The sequence below is a fragment of the Myxine glutinosa genome, chromosome 2 (assembly GCF_964187855.1).
Source record: "Myxine glutinosa chromosome 2, kmMyxGlut1.1, whole genome shotgun sequence".
Taxonomy (NCBI): domain Eukaryota; kingdom Metazoa; phylum Chordata; class Myxini; order Myxiniformes; family Myxinidae; genus Myxine; species Myxine glutinosa.
Genome location: NC_136262.1, coordinates 199,740,991 through 199,766,498, shown reverse-complemented (window position 1 = coordinate 199,766,498; position 25,508 = coordinate 199,740,991). Strand labels below are relative to the sequence as shown.

The following is a 25,508-nucleotide window of genomic DNA, read 5'->3' as shown; positions in this document are numbered from 1 at the left end:
CATCACACGGTCCATACTAAAACCTACACATTCCTACTTTCCTAAGGTATTTCATACCTACCCCCACAAACGTAACAATATATAATATATATATATATATATATATATATATATATATATATATACATGATGACTAATTGGTCTGTCAGTGAAGCGATGGATAGGCTCTTCTAGTAATATTACAGTGTGTTCCAAAAAGACTAGGACAGCTTTGGTTGTCAACATAATTAGAACCACAAATGATACAACAATACCCTTTGGTTTATATGATGCAGAGACTCATAAAGTTTTGTGCTCACTATCAATACACTTGAATGTGTGCTCTGTTTGTGGCGTGCAGGACATCAAGGCGGTACACGAGTTCTTGCCATGTTCGGCTCTGCATGTTTGCGTCCACCAATACGCATGCAGCTGTGATCTGAGAACGAATATCCTGCAGGTTTGCCACCCTGGCGTTGCAGACAACATCTTTGACAAACCCACACAGAAAAATAAATCAAGAGGGGTTATGTCTGGTAATCGTTGGGTTTAGGCGGTTGGTCTGTCTCGGCCAATCCAGCGACTTGGATATTTTTCATTCAGGATGGCTCAAACAACAAGGGCCCAAATGAGGGGTAGCATCGTCCTGTTGAAAAATGATATCGGGTTGCAGGTCTTCAATCTGTGAGAATGCGAATCCTTCCAACATGTTCATGTGAATTGTTGAGGTCACTTTGTCCTCCACAAAGCAAAACGGCCCCACCAAGTGGTCATGGAGCAGACCACACCACGCATTGACCTTTGGACTGTAGCGTATGTGTTCAATGACCACATAGTGGTTTTCAGAGCCCCAGATCCTCACATTGTGCCGGTTGACCTTCCCCGATATATTAAAGCAAGCTTTGTCTGTGAAAATGACAGTTTTCAGGTAATCTTCATCATCCTTTATGCAACTGAGCATTTCCAAGGCAAATGTCTTGCGTTTGGGTCTGTTATTTGGTTTAAGTTCCTGCCGAATATGCACGTTGGAGGCATAAAGCTTCAATATTTTATGCAAAATCCTGTTTACAGTGGTGGTTGGTAGTCTCAGTTCTCTGGATGCATGTCGGATTGATTTTCTGGGACTTTGTTGAAATGATTCACACAATGTTCAACATCTGCTGCACTTGTGCTTGGTCGAGAGGTACTTTTCTATTTCTAACAACTTCCAGTCTCCTTAAACCATTTGTACCACTCTGATACTAGTCTGCAATGGAGTATTCCTTCCATACCTTCCACGAAAATTACGCTGAACTTGCGCGGTGGATCTTATCTCAATGAACCATTCGACACACTGAGTTTTCTCCTGTGGAGTCGTCATTTTCCTTTATATTAAACCACCAGACCTGAACCTAAAACTTTGTGAGTTTCTGTATCATATAAAACAAAGGGTATGGTTGTATCATTTGTGGTACGATATATGAAAAACCAAATTTGTCCAAGTCTTTCTGGAGCACACTGTACACCATATATAAAGCTCATTCAAACGACGAACTCACTGACTGATATTAATCTTCGGTACCTTCCGGGTGATGTAGAAATCTGAAATTTGGCATGCCGACAGACATTGAAGTTGACACACCAGGAAAAAAAACACAGAACCGTCGGAAAGTGTCTGTAAATGTAAATTTACATAAAAAAACAAAACCATTAAAAGGTTCCGTCGAAAAAATAAATTAAAAAAAGCTCAATCGATATCTGGCATTTGAAAATTGTAATTTATATGACTGTAAATTGTGAAATAAAAACATCAATGAAAATTTATGCAAAAAAACTATAAATGCATCCGTAAAAAAAAAGAAAACCAAGTACAGATACATTCAAAGTACACCACCCCCATGCCAAATAAATAAATATTATCCTCTAGCGCATAGCGATTGTATTTGGAGGGAGAGGTGTACAAGAATTGATTGATTAATTACATAATTAAAATCAGTAATCGTGATCATAAAAGATTTTCTAAATCAATTAGCTAAGAGCATACCTAAACCACCAGTGCTTCAACCAAAGCTGTAACTTTTTGAAAATTAATTAAATAAATGATGAATCGAAACAATTAAATAATTATTTGATTCATCCATAAATAATTAATCGATTAATTGATCAATCAATAAATCAAAAAATATCCTTTATAGCCACATCAATTGGTCACTGTTGTGTCCAAATATCAGCTTCCTAGCTCAAAGGATGGCTGAGATATCGTTTGGACAAACAAACAATAAAACAAACAAACAAACAAGAAAGAAAAAACCGGAGTGAAAACCGAGTACTCCCTTTCAGCGCGCGTCATTCCCGGCCCCCCTTCAGTGCCCAGCAATGACCTCCTGCAGCGCATGGTAATGGCACAGGAAAGGAGCGGTGCACAATAATAAAACTCAATTGATATGTATTGGTGATGAATATGAATGAATGAATGATCGTTTTAAGGCCATTTTCCCCGCTAGAGCGGGGGTTAGCCTTGCGGGCCCCATGACAATCATGGTTCCCTGTTTGAGGCAATGTTTTTATGGCCGGATGCCCTACCTGACGCCAACCCTTGGTCACGCTCTTCATGATGCGCAGGGATACGGTGTACCTATTCTAAACCGGGGTACACACCGGGATCATTATTGGTGATGCTTGCCTATAATCATAAAGCTACTAATTATTATGTAGCTACGTACAAAACGGAGCTCATTATTGCTTACAATGTGTAAGTATACCCCACTAGTATGTACGTACATATATATATATATATATATATATATATATATATATATATATATATATATATATATTGTTACGGTCCGCGGTTAAGGATGTTATGTTTGCCGAGCGGATGGCACCGCGACCTAACAGTTTCCCCGATTCACCCGATTCACCCGAACGTTGGCCGTATCGCGCCACAGATATTCAATATGGAAAACTCTAAAGCGCCCGAATGGAAAGAGGAAGAAGAAGACGTACAGAAGAGTAGCGGGATTTATTATTTACACACACAAGCAAAAGGAGCAGTCACGGTTATGTACAGGGAACATTGAAACAGCAGGTGACACAGTGAAAATTACTAGCTTATCCTATGCAGTCTTACTTTATTCCCAGGGACAAAACAAACAGAACAAACTCACGTACACGAATGGGGAAATTGCAGGCAGGATTGGCTGGAAGGAGGTGTGTGGCTGGAGCTTGATCCCGCACGGGACGTCGGGCTGGACCTCGACGGCCGCTGATGCCACCGATCCTGTCGTGTGCGCGGGATCACGGGTCGGAGCTGCTTGGTGGAGCCGACGCACTGGTGGGGGGTCTGGCGTGACGGGTTCTCTCCTCTTTCTTTCTTGGTCCAACCACTCTTTCTCTCTCTCTTGGTCCAACTCTTCCTCTTCGTTCAATCACTCCTCACCACCGACAACTCAACGCAACCACTGACCACCACTGACGACCAACCCAGCTCTTTCCCAAAACCACACAACTCAGCTCTGCTCTTGTCATGGACCTCTCTTTGTCGTGGACCTCTCTTTGTCATGGACCTCTCTTTGTCGTGGACCTCTCGCAACTTCTTGCGCGCGCGCCTTTATAGCGCCTCCGGTGATTAAGCCGCCGGCTTTTAGGACACGCCCATCGGTGTGCTCACCTCGGCCCTGGTTGGTCGCGCGACCCTCTGGCTCTGCCCTTGATGACGACGGGCGGGCACGCCTTTCTTCCCCAACCCGAGCACATGTTCAATGGCGGCTTTGGGGCAAAAACAACCCACAGCTGTAACAAACTGGCCAACTGCCCATTGCAGTTGGCAATGGAGACTTGGAGGGGATCTAATTGCCAGATTGAGGCTTGGCCATGACGAAAGGGGGAAATGGAGGTTTTTGGGAATGGGAATGAAGAATGAAGGGAATCTATCTTATTTCACTTGGTGCAATGGAGTGTCATTTTAATGGAAGACAAGGCCTTACCCTAAAACACATAATAAGGATATAAACTACTGAACAGGGATATTATAGTGTCCTTCAATGTATGCTTTATGGAATTAACTACCGGGACGCCCTTTTGACCTTTATACACACTGGAGCAAGGAGGGCTCAGAATAAAGCAATAATAATAATAATACACAATAAAAAAACACAATCCTCATTTCCGCAACACTGCACCCTCCTCCTCTTAGGCACTTCCCGGGCCTATAACTTTAATTTAGTGTGACACGTAGGTGTAGTTCCCTCTACTTTTAACCTGACCCTGAGTGCGACAGTCTTAAAACATAAATACAGATGTCCCGCTGCTCCATTGCACCCTACCTAACAGACTCACACCCACAGCTAACCGAATTGCGGAATGGTCTTCAAACTATACACTGATGGTGGGGAGCATTATTTACAGTGACGCTACTTTTATTTACAAAACGCAACCCAGGACCTGTGGTTGTTCTTTCTAGGGGGGAGACAGTCTGCTCTGCATCAATGCACCATGAAAGCACCCATAAACGCACCAAAGCACCCTCAAGCACCAATCGGTGCACAGTCATCATTGTTCATGAATAAAAATAAATCAACAACCCCTAACCCTGCAGGTGGTCTCTTGCTCTTCGGCTCCCTCTGCTGGCTATTTGCTTTCTTCCAGTTGTTGTCATCTTCCTTTGCTGGCGGCCTATTTGCAATAAAACTTACACCCATGGTGTCCATGTTTATTTTATTTATGGCCCACAGGAGGCCGACTACGTGTGGTTCACCTGTGGGGCATCGGTGCCCTGTGATCGAGGTCCGCCAGCAAGATTTCGGGCGTTCATGGCCGGTTCCAGCAGAGGGGCCATGCCCCAACCCATGGGGTCCATAAGTGGTGCTCGGCCACAGACATGTGGTCCATAATGTGGTGCATCGATGCAGACAGCTGGTTCTGGGAGTTCCGGGCGCACAATGGCGGACTCACGCACGCTCCCCTCGGCACCCAGTGGCGCTCAGGTCCTCATGTGGGAGACAAAAGGGGGGACAAGACAGATGAGCGAGGGGTAAGGTCACAAGGGTACACATCAAACAAGGCAATGCAAGGCGAAGTGCGTACGGAGAGCGAAGTGAGAAAAGCTCGTCCCTACCGTACGTCACCCCCCCTGTCACCTACACTACCCTTGCCCTTACCCCATATTTACAAAAATCTACACATTTACAAATTCGTCGCTAATATCCCGTCTTCCCCATATTTCCCCTATACCAAACTCGTTCCCACAATCCCTCTACTTCAAAATTTGCCATCACCCAATTCATCATCAATCCTCATAAGGAGGAAGAGATGGAACAACAAAGCACAATGTCACACCCACGTCATGATGCGTCTCACATTCCAAAACATTTGCATCAAAAATAATAAAAACAACCTGGCATGGTATGGAGGTACGTCATCCCAGGTGAGTGGATGCAGATGGTGCGAGGAGATCTTCATCCTAACTACTTTCTAAATGACTTTAATACACTTTACACTACCCCGGGGTCTTTCCCTGCCAATCCATTGGCCAACTTACACTATGGGTTCTAAAAACCAATTCCCATTGACCAAACTGTGGTGCTTCTCAATTTGGGGTCGCACTCCCCCGATTCATCTCCCTGTGCCCTTGCACAATTTCTGGGCTGGGTCGTGTAGCTCTCCCAGCAGGTCTACCCACCTGCACACCTCCACCACTGCAGTTGCCACCCGAGCTTACCTAGCTCCTCACCCTAACCTATCTAATTGGGGAAGGCCCCTCCTGGCTCTGTCACCCCTCGGTGCCCTCTGGCACTGGGCTACCCGGGTCCGTCCTCCGGATCCTCGGGCCCCATCCACAACAACTCTACCGGCTCCCAGAGCCCACCTGTGGCCTCACCTGGCCGACATCCTCACAGTGGTGGAGTGCCCAAACCAACTACACACACTAACAGGCTACACGCCCAGCCATTTCCACAACACTAATGCACCCATCCAAATACCATTCTTTCACCCGCACCACAGATGCCAATATCCAACCACAATTTACCTATACCCTCTACCTAACACTTACACTACCCTCCCCGGGTATTCGTGATGGGGGTCCATCCTTCCCCCATTCACACCTTCGCACCATCCACTCCACTCCAGTTTCCACCATACTCACTCCACGACCATCCATTCCAATACTCCATATACTCCACACAACCATTCTCCATTCACCTGTAGTTGCACACCTGTGCAATCACACCTGGTGCCACCTGCACCCTCCTTCCTTCCTGGACCATTTGGTCAGCACAACTCACATCACTATCACTCACTCATACACTGGTCCATACACCTGTTCAGTTGCACACCTGTGCAATCACACCTTTTCACAATACACTTCTAAATACACCTCCAACACTCACACGGCATCATCTAAACTACCTGTTGCCCTGCTAACTTAGTGCTCCCCGTCTTCCCTTTAAACTAAGCACATACCACGTCATTATCATCCACACTAATCTACCTGCGTCCCCACTACAGGTATCAGTCACTACCTTAACTTAACGTTACCTAAGGTCATCTTCTAGGTCCCTACACATTATATCCTCACCCTCCCGGGCTAGTTTTCACTGCCATAGACCCCATAAAACTAGTGCTCCTTTGCCCCCGTGGTGTGAGGGATGACAGAGTTGCCATCCCACCACATCGGGCATCTCCCACTACCAATTTGGCTCGTCCAAAACCAACAAATCAAAAATTTGCCAATCCTTTGCCAATTCTATTCACCTTTCTAAATTTCGGATCAAAAACACTATCACTATTATCATCATCACAGTCCGCTATATCCTAGCCTCGGTGCGTCATGACATCATTAAACTCGGCTTCGTAAAGCCGAGCAATGAATTCGGGTGGTTTGGTCGCCTGCAGGTTGAATCCGTCCGGCTTTCGGTTCAAGGGAGGTGGTTTGGTCGGGCCGAGATTCCACGCACCATCTCGGCGCGGTACCTTACGGTCCCGGGCCCGATGACCGAGGCTCGCTCGTTCGGAACCCCGTCCCCGCGAGGGGGCACCGTTCCGCTTCCTCCCATTCGCCCTTGAACCGGACCGGACGCCTCGCCCGACAAGGCCCGGACTCGACCGTGCAGGGCGGGGCCAAGCCCGAATCGGCAACGACGCTTCGAAGAGAAACGCCGCAGCTTCGATCCGCGCCGGGCCCTGCATCCAACAAAGCACACCGTGCCCTGAGTGCTCGCATCGGCTATCCATCGCCCTAACCGCTAACCCGGTTACCGTCGATGCTTCACCTGCATGCTCACACGCATACGCTACCCCTTTCACCCTTACCGAGCTCGGTGCTACAACGCCGTCCGTACATTCCACCAACGCTCTCCCCGTTACACACCACACCTCTCGCGCACACTCGCTGTTCGCACACTCGCCGTTCGCATACTCCCTTAACACACCTCGCGCACCGTCTTGCGCACTCTCCCTCGGTACGTACTCCGTACCACTCAACATGGGCGTGCACCCTTGCATCCACCCACTAACGCGCTCACATGGGCTCTCCCACACCCGCGCCATGACCAACTCAGGTGTGCTTCCTCGCACACCCTCAACCATTCCAAGCGTGCAATCTCGCACCCGCTCCACCGCCAACTCACTCCTCGTGTCACACTCCGTACACCCCAACGTGCATTCTCGCTCGCACTCGGTTTCACTCCCACACTTTATAACACACCCACTCGCTGACGCACACTTTTTTTCACACGCGTGCCATTTCCACTCACACGGGGCCCTTTACCAACGCCCGGGTGCCATATCGATCCCAATCGCGCGACTATTCTCTTCGCGCCAAACCCACTTCTACAAAATCTACCCGCACAATATACAGCACGACTCACCTGGGGGATCCTTTTCTCCACGCGCACCTGCAAACTTCCATTCGGGTTAAGCACAGCATCGTGATGTGAGCAGGGACTTTGCACATTTTCCATTTCTCCCTGCAATTCCCGGGCTACCTCCGTCATCTCTTCAATTTTAATTCCCAGCACTGCTTTTTCTTTATTCACCTCGACGACCGTTGGCTTTAATAAAATTCCCTCTACCTCATCGGTCGCCGGCTTTTCCAAACCCCGTGTCGCGATTTCTACCCCCATCATTGTACCCGCGCTTTCCTCCGCTTCGCTCAACCAGCGCCTCTCGACCCGCGTTACCTCCTCGTGCACCCTTGGGACCTTCTCGCCCACCATGCGATCCATGGTCTCCCCACATTTTTGCATGCGGTCACCCATTCTGTCCCCAATCTTGCCGATTCGCTCCATTTTGCTTCCTAGCCTCTCAAATTTCTTGTCTAAACCCTCAAATTTATTTCCCATATTGTTTAACCCGTCTCTTAATTGCTCACTAGTACCCCTCGCTTCGTCCTTGATTCTGCTTTCCATCCCTTCCATTTGGTTTCCCAATTGCTCACTATTCTTGTCCATAAGGGCCTTCATTTCAGCCAGAAATAATTGCATGTCTTCCACCGTTGGTACAAAGGGCGCGGCTCTATTTGGTGCCGCCGTAACCACGTGCGCGAGAGCGCCATTTTGCGCGCCTGAAACCTCCTCAACCACATTGCCAATGTTCTCCTCCTCTCTTTCCTCCACATACATTTCCCCGAGGTCCTGGGTCGATTCTACCCCATCTATCTCTCCCACCGACATCCCGTCGCCTTGACCAGCCATGGCGCGATTTCAAAATTCGGGTTTTTCTTTAAAACAAACCAAATTTCGGCCGCTCCAAATTTTGACCAAATTTTTTATAGATGTTTTTAAAATTTGGTTCGGGCCCCGAATCTCACTCCCAGACACCAATTGTTACGATCCGCGGTTAAGGATGTTATGTTTGCCGAGCAGATGGCACCGCGACCTAACAGTTTCCCCGATTCACCCGATTCACCCGAACGTTGGCCGTATCGCGCCACAGATATTCAATATGGAAAACTCTAAAGCGACCGAATGTAAAGAGGAAGAAGAAGACGTACAGAAAAGTAACGGGATTTATTATTTACACACACAAGCAAAAGGAGCAGTCACGGTTATGTACAGGGAACATTGAAACAGCAGGTGACACAGTGAAAATTACTAGCTTATCCTATGCAGTCTTACTTTATTCCCAGGGACAAAACAAACAGAACAAACTCACGTACACAAATGGGGAAATTGCAGGCAGGATTGGCTGGAAGGAGGTGTGTGGCTGGAGCTTGATCCCGCACGGGACGTCGGGCTGGACCTCGACGGCCGCTGATGCCACCGATCCTGTCGTGTGCGCGGGATCATGGGTCGGAGCTGCTTGGTAGAGCCGACGCGCTGGTGGGGGGTCTGGCGTGACGGGTTCTCTCCTCTCTCTTTCTTGGTCCAACCACTCTTTCTCTCTCTCTTGGTCCAACACTTCCTCTTCGTTCAATCACTCCTCACCACCGACAGCTCAACGCAACCACTGACCACTCAACGCAACCACTGCCCACCACTGACGACCAACCCAGCTCTTTCCCAAAACCACACAACTCAGCTCTGCTCTTGTCATGGACCTCTCTTTGTCGTGGACCTCTCTTTGTCGTGGACCTCTCTTTGTCGTGGACCTCTCGCAACTTCTTGCGCGCGCGCCTTTATAGCGCCTCCGGCGATTAAGCCGCCGGCTTTTATGCTTCACACATCCTCATCTCGGCCCTGGTTGGTCGCGCGACCCTCTGGCTCCACCCTTGATGACGACGGGCGGGCACGCCTTTCTTCCCCAACCCGAGCACATGTTCAATGGCGGCTTTGGGGCGAAAACAACCCACAGCTGTAACAAACTGGCCAACTGCCCAGTGCAGTTGGCAATGGAGACTTGGAGGGGATGTAATTGGCAGATTGAGGCTTGACCATGACGAAAGGGGGAAATGGAGGTTTTTGGGAATGGGAATGAAGAATGAAGGGAATCTATCTTATTTCACTTGGTGCAATGGAGTGTCATTTTAATGGAAGACAAGGCCTTACCCTAAAACACATAATAAGGATATAAACTACTGAACAGGGATATTATAGTGTCCTTCAATGTATGCTTTATGGAATTAACTACCGGGACGCCCTTTTGACCTTTATACACACTGGAACAAGGAGGGCTCAGAATAAAGCAATAATAATAATACACACAATAAAAAAACACAATCCTCATTTCCGCAACAATATATATATATATATATATATACACATACATATACATAAGTTCAAAACACACCTGGTCACAAGTGTGCCTCACAGACTGGGTCCTCAGTCGAGGTCTTCAGCATCATCCCGTTTCGGCCCTTCAACCTCGATACATTCAGCCAAGGTGGGCCAGCAGGGGCACATACGCCTCCACATGCAGCAGCTCCACCCGGATGCGTACACACCCTTTGTCACACATCCTCATTCTTTCTGTCCCACACACTCCAAGCCGATCAAGAAATGCAGAAAAGGAATTGCCAATATACCCTCTACACCCCACCTCAAATGGCTGACAAGAAACTCGCCAACCCTTCTCCCAGCACTCTGCCTCCACCTCACTGTACTTTCCTCTCTTCCTCTTGTACACCTCCTCCATGTTTTCTTCCCAAGGTACAGACAACTCCGCTAAGATGACCTGTCTTGTTGCACCTGACCAGATAACAATGTCAGGCTGCAACCTTGTCACACAGATCTCCTCTGTGAATACCAATTGTGGCTTTAGGTCTGCCACCACCTGCCAATCACGAGCATCTGACAGCCCTCTTGCTTTCCACCTCCTCCTATTTCCACCTCTTACCACTTGGCCCTCTTTGTCAAACAACACCTCTCCCACATCGGTCTCCTTCTCCACTCTTCTGTCTCTCGATCTCAGCACCTCTTGTTGCACCATCTGCACTACCACCGCCAGCACCTGATCATGTCGCCACTTGTATTGTCCTGCTGCCCATGCTACTGAACATGCACTCAGTGCATGCTGCACCGTTCCCAAACCTCCACACAAATAACATCTCTCCTCCTGCAACAACCCCCACAATCTCAAGTATACTGGTGATGGAAGCACATCATATGTTGCCCGCAATGGGAAACTCAACAATATTGGCTCCATCCTCCAAATCTCTTGCCACTTCAATGTCCTCACCGCACACCTTCCCACCTAGTCCAAGCACGTTGCTGCGCCTGTCCAACTGCTTTCACATGTCTCCCCTCCTCCTCCTTTCTTCTCACCTCCCTCTCAACCATCTTCCTCCTCTTTCACACATGCCTTTCCCCATCGTTCATGTTTCATCCACCCCAAGCTATGCTTCCAATGCTGTACCATCCCCATGACCTCCTCCTGTTGCAACCGCTCCTCCATCTTGTCCACCTCTGCTCTTGCATCCACTTCCGACTTCCCTTATTCTCTGGGAGAGCATTCTTTACCACTGCATCACTTGAATACCGAAACATCATGAACTCCCGCACTCTCACCACCTTGAACTCCTCGGTTAATGATGTCAAGGTAAGCTGGAGTTTTCCACCCTGACCATGAAAGGCAATGTTCGTCAAACAGCATGGCACTCCCAACCACCTCCTCACAAACCCGCTCACCACAACCTCCATCCTCTCTGCATGCTCAATCGCAATATCATACATCATCAATGTCCACGATACTCGTGGCGTCAATCCAAACTTCAAACACCATACTTTCAACTTACCTGGCAAACCACATCCATCAAACCTCTTCAAACCTCTCAAGAGCTTGTTTCTGACCTCCTCCACTCTTCCCACATCATTCACCTCCACTGTATACCATCTTCCCAAACTCTTCACAGGGGCCTCTGCCAATGATGGAAGTGCACCTCCCCTCCCAGCTCATACCTGTGCATGTTATCCACCACTCCTCGTCTCACTACCACACTCCTCGACTTTCTTGCTTTAAAGCCCATTCTTGCCCACCGTATCAACCTTTCCAGTCGTCCCAGTCCTTTATTGCTGCATCAGTGGACTGTTGGACAACTGTCAGGCCATCCATGAATGCAAACGTCACTGGCAAACTCTGACCAGGGGCTAGCTCCACTTCTTTCCCATGTCCACTCACCGCACATATCAACAACTCCATAACCAGCACAAACAAAATAGGGGGAGATGGTACATCCCATCGGGATCCCCACTTCCAACTTCTGCCACTCTGTCACATAGGACTGTGTCGCAAACCGCATCCAAAACTGATCATAATATGCCATCAAAAAATCCCTAAATCTCCGTGGCACTGAAAATAAATCCATGGCATACCTGATCAAGGCATGCGGCACTGACCCATATGCATTCTCCAAATCCAGCCATACCACCGCAACATCCTTCCTTTGCCTCTTTGCCTCCTGTAACACTTGCCAGACCATTGCCGAGTGTTCAACGCATCCTGGTGATCCTGGTATTCCTGCCATCTGCACAGAACCATCCACAAAACCATTCTCTCTGATGAAGCCCGAGAGCCGTGCCGCAAAGACACTCATCAATATCTTCCCATCTACATCGAGCAATGGTATTGGTCTAAATTGCTCAATTATCACAGCCTCCTCCCGCTTTGGTATATAAACTCCTTCCGCCCTAGTCCATTGACTGGGCACCACTCCTTGCCTCCATACCACCTTCAGACTTCAGAGCTTTCCACAGATACTGCCTGATGCCTTTACAACTCTTAAACACCTTGTATGGCAATCCACTTGGTCCTGGAGCTGATGCTACCCGTGCCTTCCTCAAAACTGCCTCAATTTCAGACATCTTTGGCTCTGACAAATCAAATGAAACACCTGGCTCTGTCGGTCTCACCAAGCCTTCGATGTCCTCCACCACTTCGTTCCTCCTTGTGTCTACATACGTGACACACAGGTGACCTTCCAACTCTTCCTTTGGTACATTCAGTACACCAAATCGAGACTGCTCCAACAGATCCTTCATAAACTGAAAAGGAATCTCAAAGAACCTCTTTCTCTTCCTCTGCCTCTCCTTTTTTCACCTCTTCATCCTTTCCACTCTCTTCAACTTCACCAACCTCATCCTCACCTGCTTCGTCAACACCTCAAGCCCATTCCTCTCCCCTTCCACTGCCCTCTTCCATTCAAGCTCCTCAACTCCATTCTCAACTCATGCAGTCATCCCTCGTTTATCGCGGGGGTTACGTTCCAGAACCCCCCGCGATAGGTGAAAATCCACGAAGTAGAAACCATATATTAATTTTATTATTTTTATATACTAGGGCATGCCCGTACTATATATATAGGACGTGCCCGTAAGTGCGTGATGTTACCGTACAATGAATGTATCGTCCCGACGCCGCAGCTCGGATGGCGCTGCAGTTAATCGGGCCCCCAAATTCCTCATCGACGATAACTAAACAATATATTATATGAATCGCACCGTACATACCTCCTTCTAGATCTTGTTCTTGTCTTGATATACTCACTCAGGCTCACGACTGAGTCCTCCCAGCTCCTCCAAATGGCGCCCGCTCGCCGCTACGTAAGTCCGGAAGTGACGTCCTCATTTGACTGTCCGGAAGGTCGCATATCGCAGGAAAGCGAAAGAATCGCAAATTAGTTTTAATTAGTTTTAAAACATCGTTTAACGCCAACATAGCGCCAACATAGTTTGCCGACGGGAAATAAATGAATACGCTCTCAAATGTGCCATCCGAGGCAGAGTCTGTTCGCCACGTTCGGCACACGTGATAGCTCGCTGCTCTCTGATTGGTTGAATCGTTTTTTGGACATAGCTCGGTAACTACTTCTGCGATTAATTTAAAACCTTGAAAAGGCACATCCTCGGGTCCCCAGCAATATACCTGGCAAGTTTCAAGTATATCGGACCGGTAGTTGTCGAGAAACAGCGGTCACAGACAAACATACAAACATACAAACATACAAACATACAAACAAACATACACACAGAGATTAGTGGAATTATAGATAGATTTTAAGCCTTTAAAAACCCTCCCCATACTCTTATAAACCTTTCCCACGCTCTTATGAACCCTTTCTACACTCTTAAACACACTTTTGAGACCCATCCTTAGTCCTTACTTATTAGAAAAATATTTGTACGTGTATATATAGCTGTACAGTACATTGATGCAAGTTCTTTTATAATTGCAATTAATTAACAAACAAACATACACATATGATCATGGAACTACACAAGTACAGTCCAACAAAGTATTTACATTGATGCAAATTGTGTTTTTGAAAGCAAAAGGCAATAATTGACAAAAGTGCCTTTAATCAAACCTGAGGCCTAAGCATACAGAAGTCTTCATGAGCTATTCAAAATAGAGATGATGATTAATTTTGAAAATTAATAAGAAATGCATTAGCTTCCTCTTGCATATGCAGCAGCTTCCTGATGGTTAATTTGTAGGAAGCAGTGGGGGGTGGAGAGGAGGTGAGGAGGGTGGTTATTCCTGATCTGATGCAGTGATGAAGCAGATATCTCATCTGTATCAAAAGGTAATGACCGAAAAATCCCATCCTCCACAACCTCGGTCATTCATGTTACTCAGCGACTTAATTTAATTGCAGCTTTAGACAACATCATCGAAATCGTCATCATGATCATGTGTCTCTAAGTTGTAAACATAAGTTATTGTAAATTAGAGGTTACCCAAAGTATGATGACTCTTAAAACCATATTGATCATTAAACTGCAGGACACAGTTTGGCATCAACCTTGCAAATTACTTAAAGTAGCGAAGAACCGTCCAAGAACCCTCCTTACGGATGGGTTAATTACCCCCAGAATCATGGACAAGTTAATTACCCCCAGAATACGGGACTTTCAAAATGCGCGATTCTTTGTCTACTCATTTATAATGCGTATTTTATTTCGATTTACTGTAATATTCTTTTAATATAGGTTTTAATTAATGTGTTATATTTTTATTTATATTATTATTAATTTTTTAGGCTAGAAAATGCTTATTTTACCGCAAAAATAATTAAAATCTAAAAAAATAAAAATACCTATAGGCCGCAGAATCCCGCGATATAATGAAAAATCCGATATATAATTTTACATATACGAGCGAGAAAAACCCGCGATGTACCGAAGCCGCGAAAAGTGAAGCGCGATATAGCGAGGGATTACTGTATATATATATTAGCTGAGGTGCCCGGCTTCGCCCGGGGTTGAATAAGAATAATACAAATATATGATGAAAAGAACATGTATATTTTAGAGCAATATCACAGTACATTTCCTACATGACGTTTTGTCAATTTTCAATTTCTCAAAACCTCTTGGTATACAACATTTCTGGTTTTCTTACTTGGTGCCAAGACATAAAGATTGCTTGGTTTTCCAACCCTCGAGCAGCCCACGTACAGCTGGCCATGGAAGTACTTGGCATTGCCGGGCGGGGGAAGGGAGGGGAGGAGAGGGTGGGGAGGGGAGAAGAGGGGGTGAGGGAAGAAGAGGGGGGGGGGAGGGGAGAAGAGGGGGGGAGGGGAGAAGAGGAGGGAGGGGGAGGAGGAGAGGGGAGAAGAGGTGGGAGGGGGAGGAGGAGAGGTGAGGGGGGAGGGGGGAGTGGAGAGGGAGGGGGGAGGTGAGGGGGAGGGGGAGGGGGGAGGGGAGGGGGAGGGGAGGGGGAGGGGGGAGAGGAGGTGAGGGGGGGAGAGGAGGTGAGGGGGGAGGGGGAGGGGGAGGGGGAGGGAGAGGAGGGAAGGGGGATGGGGGGAGTGGAGGGGGAGGGGGAGGGGGAGGAGGGGGAGGGGGGAGGGGGAGGAGGGGGAGGGGGAGAAGGGAGGGGAGGAGGAGGGGAGTGGGAGGGGGCAGGGGAGGAGGAGGGGAATGGGAGGGGGCAGGGGAGGGAGAGGGGGGAGGGGAGGGGGGAGGGGGAGGGGAGGGGGGAGGGGAAGGGGAGGGAGAGGGGGGAGGGGAGGGAGGGGGAGGGGAGGGGGGAGGGGGAGGAGGGGGAGGGGAGGGGGAGTGGAGGGGGAGTGGAGGGGGAGTGGAGGGGGAGGGGGAGGGCGGAACGGCTAGCTTGGCAAGCGATAGCAGGCTTTTTACTTTTATTTTTACCTCAATGAGGGCTATATATATAGTCCGTGCTTGGAGCCTTCAAGTTCAACATAAAGTTTTTTAATGAAAAATAATGCAGATGTATAACAATCCACCAATGCAAGTTCAGAAATGAATGCAGATCCTTTACTTTGTGATACAAATGCAAGTCCCGCCATTTCCACTCACGATCGAGGCCTCCACAGTGACCGCGCCTCTTCTTCCTCCTACAACTTCGTCTCACTTCTTTCACTCAAAATGCACGAAATTCTGCCGCATTAAATTATGTAGAGGCCTCGTCGGGGGGATATAAGGTAGATAAGGAAGGCGTTGTAACAGAAGAATCAAAATAAAAGTGGAAGAACATAAGGAAATGGGAGCTATTCTGGACCCACAGCCAAACCCGACAAACCATTGCAATACACCCCGAACGTCTAGCGCCGCCACAAACTACACCATGGAATTGCAGCTGGCGCGGTTTTTTTAAAACCATTGATATTAAAATAAAACGTAGCCTAAAACCACCGGGATTTTATGCTGATTCCGAATCTGTGTCTAAAACTTTTCTCCGATGTGTAGTTCTTGAGTTATAAGCGGACATCCAGACAGACACACACACACACACAGACACTCCTCCTTTATATATAGAGATATATATATATATATATATATATATATATATATATATATATATATATATATATATATTGTTACGGTTGAGCAATAAAAGTGACCCCCTCTAGTTAATTACATGACAACATGTAACCTGCATTAGTCAGTTTTTTCTTATTAAATGTAAAGATTAGCTCCCTTTCCATTGTATAGTAATTAAAGCATATATGTGTTGAGTTAGGCAGGATTCCAACCCCTCGTATTGTGAAAGAAGACGTTGGTTCATGCGTGGGCGAGCACGGTTCACGTGGAACCTTCCAGAGCGAGGCGGGGCTGAACAAATGACCGCACGTGACCAACATTGGCCAATGGTAGGCCATGGAACCTTCCAGAGGGAGGCGGTGCTGAATGAATGACCACACGTGACAAACATCGGCCAATGGTAGGCCATGGAACCTTTCAGAAAGAGGTGGGGCTGAATGGCCGCGTGTGACTAACAGTGACCATTGGTAGGCCATGGAACCTTCCAGAGGGAGGCGGGGCTGAATGAACGACCACACGTGACCAACATCGGCCAATGGTAGGCCATGGAACCTTCCAGAAAGAGGTGGGGCTGAATGGCCGCGTGTGACTAACAGTGACCATTGGTAGGCCATGGAACCTTCCAGAAGGGCACCCCCCCCCCTAACCCCCGATAAAAAGTCCGTACTGATCGCAGCCCGGATTGGCTCTTCTCCGTGCTGGTGGTTTCCTGCGAGCTGGATCTTCCTCCGATCTGGCCGTCCTCCGAGCTGGATCGTTCTCCGAGCTGGCTGTCCTCCGAGCTGGTTCTTTCTCCGTGCTGATCCTCCTTCGTGCTGTCTACCGGATCGATCCATATGCCATGTGCAGGAACTGCCTGGACCCGAATCAGCGTCCACACGTCCTTCTGTTATGGCCTGAAGCACACCAAGCCAAGCCTTCAATCACACTGTCTTTATTTATGGATTATCACACGAAAAATCTCTTCCGACACACAAAACAAAGGGAGAAGAGAGTGAAAAACCAGAGTAGGCCAGTCCAGGAGAAGGCAGATCCAAGAGTAGGCAGGTCCAAGAGTAGGCAGGTCCAAGAGTAGGCAGGTCCAAGAGAAGGCCACCAAGGCAGGCCCAGCAGTAGGCCCCAGGGCAGGCCCAGTGGTAGGCCCCAGTGCAGGCCTCACACGAGAGGGTAGGAGTAGTCAGGTCCAAGAGTAGGCCACCAAGGCAGGCCCAGCAGTAGGCCCCAGGGCAGGCCCAGTGGTAGGCCCCAGGGCAGGCCCAGCACGAGAGGGTAGGAGTAGGCAAGTCCACGAGTAGGCCCCAATGCAGTAGAGGTACGGCAGCAAGAGTTCGATCAAAGTCACCCTCCAGGTGGAGAGATTGCAGCTGGAAACTCTAAAACACCCAAAAAGGCACTCCGCCATGAGCCCTCAGCTAAAATGGCCACTCTCTCCTCTGAATCACCTTCCTGACCCCTCCCCTGCCCTACAGCCAATCATAGGCTTGATACACACTTGGTCTAACTCACAGGGGAGTGGGGGGTGGGGGGGGGGGGGGAAGGAAGAAGAAAAAGGTCACAGACCGTAACACCTCCCACCCTTAAAGAAGAAAACTTTACCCCAAGAAAAGTTTTCTTTTACAAAGGCAGGTTAGTCTTACCACAGCATAAACAGTGCAATTGTAGCGGTTACCGCTGGATGTACATAATCGCCTTGCACCGGCCAGAACACGGCCAGACGCGCCTCTCCCGGGCATGCCCGGACTCACTGTTCCCGGGCACGCCCGAACCTCCCGGGCACGCCCGGTCTCGTCTTTCCCGGGCATTCCCGCTCTCGCCTTTCCAGGGCTCGCCCAGAGCGTCCGGGCATGCCCGCTATCGCCTTTCCAGGGCTCGCCCAGAGCGTCCGGGCATGCCCGCTATCGCCTTTCCAGGGCACGCCCAGAGCGTCCGGGCATGCCCGCTATCGCCTTTCCAGGGCTCGCCCAGAGCGTCCGGGCATGCCCGCTATCACCTTTCCAGTGCTCGCCCAGAGCGCCCGGGCACGCCCAGCCTCGACTTGCCAGGCCGCAGCCAAACACGCCCGGGCAGGTCCAGACTCGCCTTTCCAAGGCTCGCCCTTGATACCCGGGCATGCCCGGTATAGCTTTTGCCGGGTAAACTTCCCGACATAAATGTGTATATATATTGTTGCCCGAAAAACGGGCTTGTCAGAATACCTGAGCTGTTTTGTTTCAATAAAGCAACTCGGACGAATTCCGTCTTTGGTCGCGTCAATTCTTTCGACTCGTGTTGGAGCGCAGTTCCTTCATTGGTGACCTACCGACATGGATACGGCAGTGACGCTTAAACTGCCTACCTTCTGGGAGACTCACGCGGCTGTTTGGTTCGCCCAGGCGGACTCCCAGTTCGCCCTGCGAGGCATCACCGCGGACGACACCCGCTTCCACCATGTTGTGGCGGCGCTCGGTTCCACCACCGCGGCCCGCGCCTTGAGCCTCCTCCAGCTGCTGACAAATACGACGCGCTGAAGACGCTCCTCCTCGGCGCTTTCGCCCTCTCACCGGCAGCACGCGCACGGCGCCTGCTTGACCTGCCCGAGCTCGGCGACACGCGCCCGTCCGAGCGCATGGACTATATGCTCTCGTTGCTCGGCGAGCACTCTCCGGCATTCCTGTTCCGGGAGCTGTTCCTCCGTCAGCTGCCTAACCCGGTACGCCTCGCCCTGGCTGGCACGTTGATCACGGATTCCCGCGCCCTCGCCAGGGAAGCCGATAAGATCTCCTCGGCGGGCCAGCACATCGGCGCGGTTACCTGGAGCCCGCCGCCGTCCGAGGCGACGCCCACGACGCCCGAGCACCCTGCGCGGTTGGAGGCCGAACTGCCGGTGCAACTGGCGGCCGCCACGCCGCACCGCCCGCTTCCGACACGACGGCCGGGGCCTCCACCTGACCGGGCGTGGTGTTATTACCACGCCAGGTTCGGACACAAGGCTCGGACGTGCCGGCCCCCGTGCACTTTCGGCAGGTCGGGAAACGGCTGGGCCGGCGTTCATTCCCAGCCATGAGCGCCGGCCACTCGGGCAACTTGCTGTTTATTCGGGACAAAGCGTCTGGACGGCGTTTCCTGTGCGACACCGGCGCCCAACTGAGCGTCATACCTGCCTCCGAGCAGGACAGGCTGGACGCAGTTTGCGGCCCCTCTTTGGTCGCTGCTAATGGCTCGGCCATACGCACTTTCGGCCCACGCGTCGTCACCCTCTGCTTCGGCAGCCAGCGCTTTCAATGGACTTTTGTTACCGCCAGCGTCCCCGTGGCTTTGCTGGGCGCCGACTTCCTCTGCGCGCACGGGCTGCTGGTCGACGTCAAACGACGTCGCCTTGTCCACGCCGAGACCTTCAGCTCCCTGGCGTGCACAATGAGCAGCTCCGCGCCGACCGAACTAGCGTGCGCCCTCCCGGCAACGAACGAGTTTGCTCGCCTGCTCGTGGAATTCCCGGCCCTCACGCGGCCGACGTTTTCGGCCGTCGCGGTGCGGCACGGGATCGAGCACCACATACCCACTACGGGCCCGCCGGTCTACGCCAGGGCCCGCCGCCTCGACCCAGCCAAGCTCGCCGTGGCAAAGGCCGAATTCGACGCGTTGGAGCACCTCGGCATCGTGCGGCGCTCCGATAGCGCGTGGGCCTCGCCACTGCACATCGTGCCAAAGCCGGGGGGTGGATGGCGCCCGTGTGGCGACTACCGCCGTCTCAATGACGCTACCACCCCCAACAGGTACCCGATCCCGCATATTCAGGACTTTTCCGCCCGTTTGGCGGGACGGGTCATCTTTTCGAAAATTGACCTGATACGGGGCTACCACCAGGTACCTGTCCGGGCGGCCGACGTCCCGAAGACGGCCGTCATCACGCCGTTCGGCCTGTTCGAATTTTTGCGGATGCCGTTTGGCCTCAATAACGCGGCCCAGGCGTTCCAGCGCTTGATGGACGGCGTGCTGCGCGACCTGCCGTTTCTTTTCGTCTATCTGGACGACATCCTCATCGCCAGCACGTCCCGCGCCGAGCACCTCCTCCACCTCCGAACACTGTTCGGTCGCCTCAGCGAGCACGGCTTAATTGTCAACCCGGTCAAATGCCACTTCGGCGCGACGACCGTTGACTTTTTGGGCCACCGCATCACCAAGACCGGGGCCGTGCCGCTGCCGACCAAGGTCGAGGCCATCACCACGTTCCCGCGTCCCCGTTCCATCAAGGCCCTCCAAGAGTTCCTCGGCATGGTGAATTTTTATCACCGATTCATGCCCCGCGCTGCTCAGCTCATGCGGTCCCTTTACGAGGCCCTCCGGGGCAAGCCGGCCAAGCATGACATTGTTTGGTCCGCGGCCATGGACGCGGCCTTCGCCAGTGCCAAACGGGCCCTCGCCGACGCAACGCTGCTGGCTCACCCGGTGCTCAACGCGCCCATCGCCCTCACTACGGACGCCTCCAACTACGCGGTGGGCGCCGTCCATGAGCAATGGGTGGACGGGGTTTGGCAGCCACTCGCTTTTTTCAGCCGGCAACTCCGGCCGAACGAGTTAAACTACAGCACGTTCGACCGCGAGCTGCTCGGGCTATTCCTGGCCGTTCGCCATTTCCGACACCTCCTGGAGGGCCGCCCGTTCACGGCTTTCGTCGACCACAAGCCGTTGGTCTACGCAATGGCTAAGGTCACGGAGCCGTGGTCGGCCCGCCAGCAGCGCCACCTCTCCGCCGTGTCGGAGTTCACCACGGACATCCAGCACGTCGCCGGCAAAGACAACGCCGTGGCTGACTGCCTTTCGCGGGCCAGCGCGAACGCGGTCCACCTCGGCGTGGACTTCACGCTCATGGCGGCCGACCAGACCACCGACGCCTCGGTGCAGGCACTCCGCGTGGCGGACACGGGCCTCCGCCTGGCCGACATCCCCTTCACGGGCACCGTCCTGCTCTGCGACGTCTCCCAGGGCCAGCCTCGCCCCATCGTGCCCGTTTCCTGGCAGCGCCGCATCTTCGCCTCCATCCACGGCCTTTCTCACCCGGGCCGGAAAGCTTCTCAGAAGCTGGTGTCGGCGCGTTTCGTCTGGCACGGCCTTCGACGAAACATCCGCGACTGGGCCAACGCCTGCACGGCCTGCCAGCGAGCCAAGGTCCACCGCCACACCCAGGCCCCGCTGGCACCTTTCGCCGTGCCTGAACGGCGTTTCGACCACGTCCACGTGGACCTGGTGGGTCCCCTGCCCCCCTCGCTGGGGTTCACCCACCTGCTCACCATGGTGGACAGGACCACCAGGTGGCCGGAGGCCGTGCCCCTCACCTCCACCACCACCGCCGACGTGGCGCAGGCGTTCATCGCCACCTGGGTCGCGCGCTTCGGCGCACCAGCGGACATCTCATCCGACCGCGGCCCACAGTTCACGTCTGAGCTTTGGGGCGCGGTCGCCCGTTCGTTGGGGGTCACGCTGCACCGCACCACGGCCTACCACCCCCAAGCCAATGGGTTGTGCGAGTGGTTTAACCGCTCCATGAAGGCCGCACTCATGGCCGGCCTTCAGGACGACGGTTGGGCCGACCGGCTGCCGTGGGTCCTTTTGGGCCTTCGCACGGCCCCCAAGGAAGACCTCCAGGCGTCCGCCGCCGAGCTCGTCTACGGCCAGCCACTCCGCGTCCCGGGCGAATTCGTGCCTGACGCTACCAGTCCCTGGGCCGCCGCTCGCCAGCGCTCGGACCTCCAGGAGGCCGCCCGACGATTTGCCCCCGTGCCGTCGTCCCGCCACGGTGGCCCCCAGTCCTACGTCCCCCCGGCGCTTCGCACAGCGGAGTACGTCTTTGTGCGTCATGACGCGCACCGGGGGCCACTCCGGCCGCCGTACGACGGGCCCTTCCGGGTCCTGCGACGGGGCGACAAGTCTTTCATCGTCGACTTCGGCGGCCGGCCGGACCGGATTTCTGTGGACCGCCTCAAACCGGCGCACATGGACGTCGACCGACCACCACGGTTGGCCCTTCCTCCGCGGCGAGGCCGCCCCCCGTCCACAGTTCCCCCCGCTCGACCACCCACCACCACGTCAGACCCCTCCCCACGACCCTCCAGGGGTCGCTTCGGCCGGGTCATCCGGACCCCCCTTAAATTGACCCTGCCGGTGCAGGTCGATTCTGGAGGGGCGTGTGTAGCGGTTACCGCTGGATGTACATAATCGCCTTGCACCGGCCAGAACACGGCCAGACGCGCCTCTCCCGGGCATGCCCGGACTCACTGTTCCCGGGCACGCCCAGAGCGTCCGGGCATGCCCGCTATCGCCTTTCCAGGGCTCGCCCAGAGCGTCCGGGCATGCCCGCTATCGCCTTTCCAGGGCTCGCCCAGAGCGTCCGGGCATGCCCGCTATCGCCTTTCCAGGGCACGCCCAGAGCGTCCGGGCATGCCCGCTATCGCCTTTCCAGGGCTCGCCCAGAGCGTCCGGGCATGCCCGCTATCGCCTTTCCAGTGCTCGCCCAGAGCGCCCGGGCACGCCCAGCCTCGACTTGCCAGGCCGCAGCCAAACACGCCCGGGCAGGTCCAGACTCGCCTTTCCAAGGCTCGCCCTTGATACCCGGTCATGCCCGGTATAGCTTTTGCCGGGCAAACTTCCCGACATAAATGTGTATATATATTGTTGCCCGAAAAACGGGCTTGTCAGAATACCTGAGCTGTTTTGTTTCAATAAAGCAACTCGGACGAATTCCGTCTTTGGTCGCGTCAATTCTTTTGACTCGCGTTGGAGCGCAGTTCCTTCACAATGAACAAACAGCCACCTCTCATGGCATCATAGCTAATATGCAGGGGCATGAAAAATCTCTTCAGCTTGAGATAGAGCATCGGCAATGACACTATCTCGACCCGAAATATGTACCATTTTCAAGAGGTACGGTTGTACTAACAGCCCCCATCAGTTCCCTCTCAGGGGCTTGTAGAGCAACGCTGTCTAATTCGCTAGAGTCAATATCTTAATGCTTTATATGACCTACCAATTAGCCGGCCGAGATCAGCCTCATGCTCATAGTACCCTTTAAGCATATTAACATGGCACACCCGGCGGGGTTTCCATCTGTCATTGGTCCGCACCATGTAGTTCACCTCACTCAGCTTTTTCTCGACCAAGTAGGGACCAAACTTTGCCAATAGGGGCTCCCCAGGCAGAGGTAGTAGAACTAGCACTTTGTCTCCAGGCCGAAAATGATGAGCTGTCGCATTCAGGTCTAAACGGGCCTTCATTACTCACTGAGATACTTTCACAGGATCCTTGTCGACATTGCAGGCGGTGGTAAGTCTTTCCCGGAAAGTACATCCGTAGTCCCGAAGGTTAGGGTTCTCAGTCTCTTCGAGGAATCTCTCTTTCACGACTGGGGAAACACAAACCCTATCGCCAGCCAAATCATTCCACAATACGAAACTAATACCCTCTATGGGGAGAGTGGGGACTATTCCTACCATCACGGGTCCTGTGACCAAATGACACTTCAAGTTCATCCTATGTAAGGGAACTGGGACATAACGACCTGCAATGCCCTGGATTAAGGCACTCGCTTTCTCCGAACTACTCAAAGTCAATGGTAAAATATTAGACAACATCAATGACTGGGCGGCCCCAGTATCCCTCAGATAAAACTACTGACTTGACTGCCCCGGCCCAAGACACTTGGCCCTTTGACACAAAGGGTTTATAACGGTCCTGTACGGGGCTCGTAAGGTCCGCAGTATCCTCAGCCTTAACTGAAAGGGCACGATCCCTGTGGCTGTCCACTTTGGTTCGAACCAATGCAATAGGTCTAACGGAGTCTCCCTGCTTCTCCTCCCTTTGCAATTTCCAACAATTCGACTTCAGATGTCCCATCTGTTTACAGTAATAACACGTGGGGGTTATGCGAGATGCCTGACTGACTGTCCCCGGCGAGATGCCTGACTCGACCACTCAAACTGTCTACCCAGAGAAGGCTGCACCAATGGACCCCTATGGTCTGTCCACTCGCCCTCTGACTGGTCCTCACTAACTCCCTTCTTGTTATCCCAGGTAATACCGTAATGAGGAAAACCAAGGCCTTTCTTATGGGTAAGTTCATAATCATCTGCACCAACAGCAGCTTTTTTCAACTCACCAACCTTATGATCCGTAAGGTGTGTCCTAATGTCCAAGGGGATACTGTTCCTCAACTCTTCCATCAAGATAACCTCCCTTAGATTACCATAGGTCCTATCCCCTTGTAGAGAACGATACCACCGATGAAAACTCATTTCCTTCTCCCTCGCAAATTCAACAAATGTCTGCCCAGCCTGTCTTTTTAAGGTTCAGAACTTCTGCCGGTATGCTTCTGGAACTTGCTCATAGGCGGACAACACAGCCCTTTTAACAGCCTCGTAATTCTCTGACTGATCCTCCGACAGAGCTGAATACAATTCCTGGGCTCTCCCTATGAACCCACTTTGTAGTAGCAGGGTCCAGTATTGTACGGGCCACTGAAGACGTTTTGCTATCTTTACAAAAGACAGAAAAAACGTTTCCACCTCCTCCTCGTTAAACTTGGGAACAAGCCTAATGTTCCGAGCCACATCAAAGGAACGGGGAGATCATTTTGACCCCCACCTGAATCGATGGAAACCGGTTGGGCCTGTCCCACCTGAATTTCTAATTTTCTTAACTCAAACTCTTGTTGCCGTTCTTCTTTTTCTCTTTCAAACTCTCTTTGCTTTTCTTCCTTTTCTCTTTCAAACTCTCTTTGCCGTTCTTTGTCTTCTAACTTTAGTCTGAGCTGTCTTTCTTCTGATTCTATCCTGGCTAATTCCAAGGCTTCACTCCTCCATTTTACCCACGGTTCTAAACCCATGCGACTGACAATAGCCGAAACAATCTCCGCCTTTT

At 51.6% G+C, this 25,508-nt stretch overlaps 1 protein-coding gene across 2 annotated transcripts in view; it reads left to right on the top strand.

The window, feature by feature from the left end:
* LOC137420938 (spondin-2) overlaps positions 1 to 25,508 on the top strand; it is a 74,714-nt gene that overhangs the window by 16,692 nt on the left and 32,514 nt on the right. The window contains exon 2 of one of the 2 annotated variants that reach the window (XM_068106471.2): positions 341 to 439. The exons of the other annotated variant lie outside the window; for it this stretch is intronic. The gene's annotated coding sequence lies outside the window, so the exon portion shown is untranslated. The remainder of the gene's footprint in view (positions 1 to 340; positions 440 to 25,508) is intronic. 2 annotated transcript variants of the gene reach the window in all.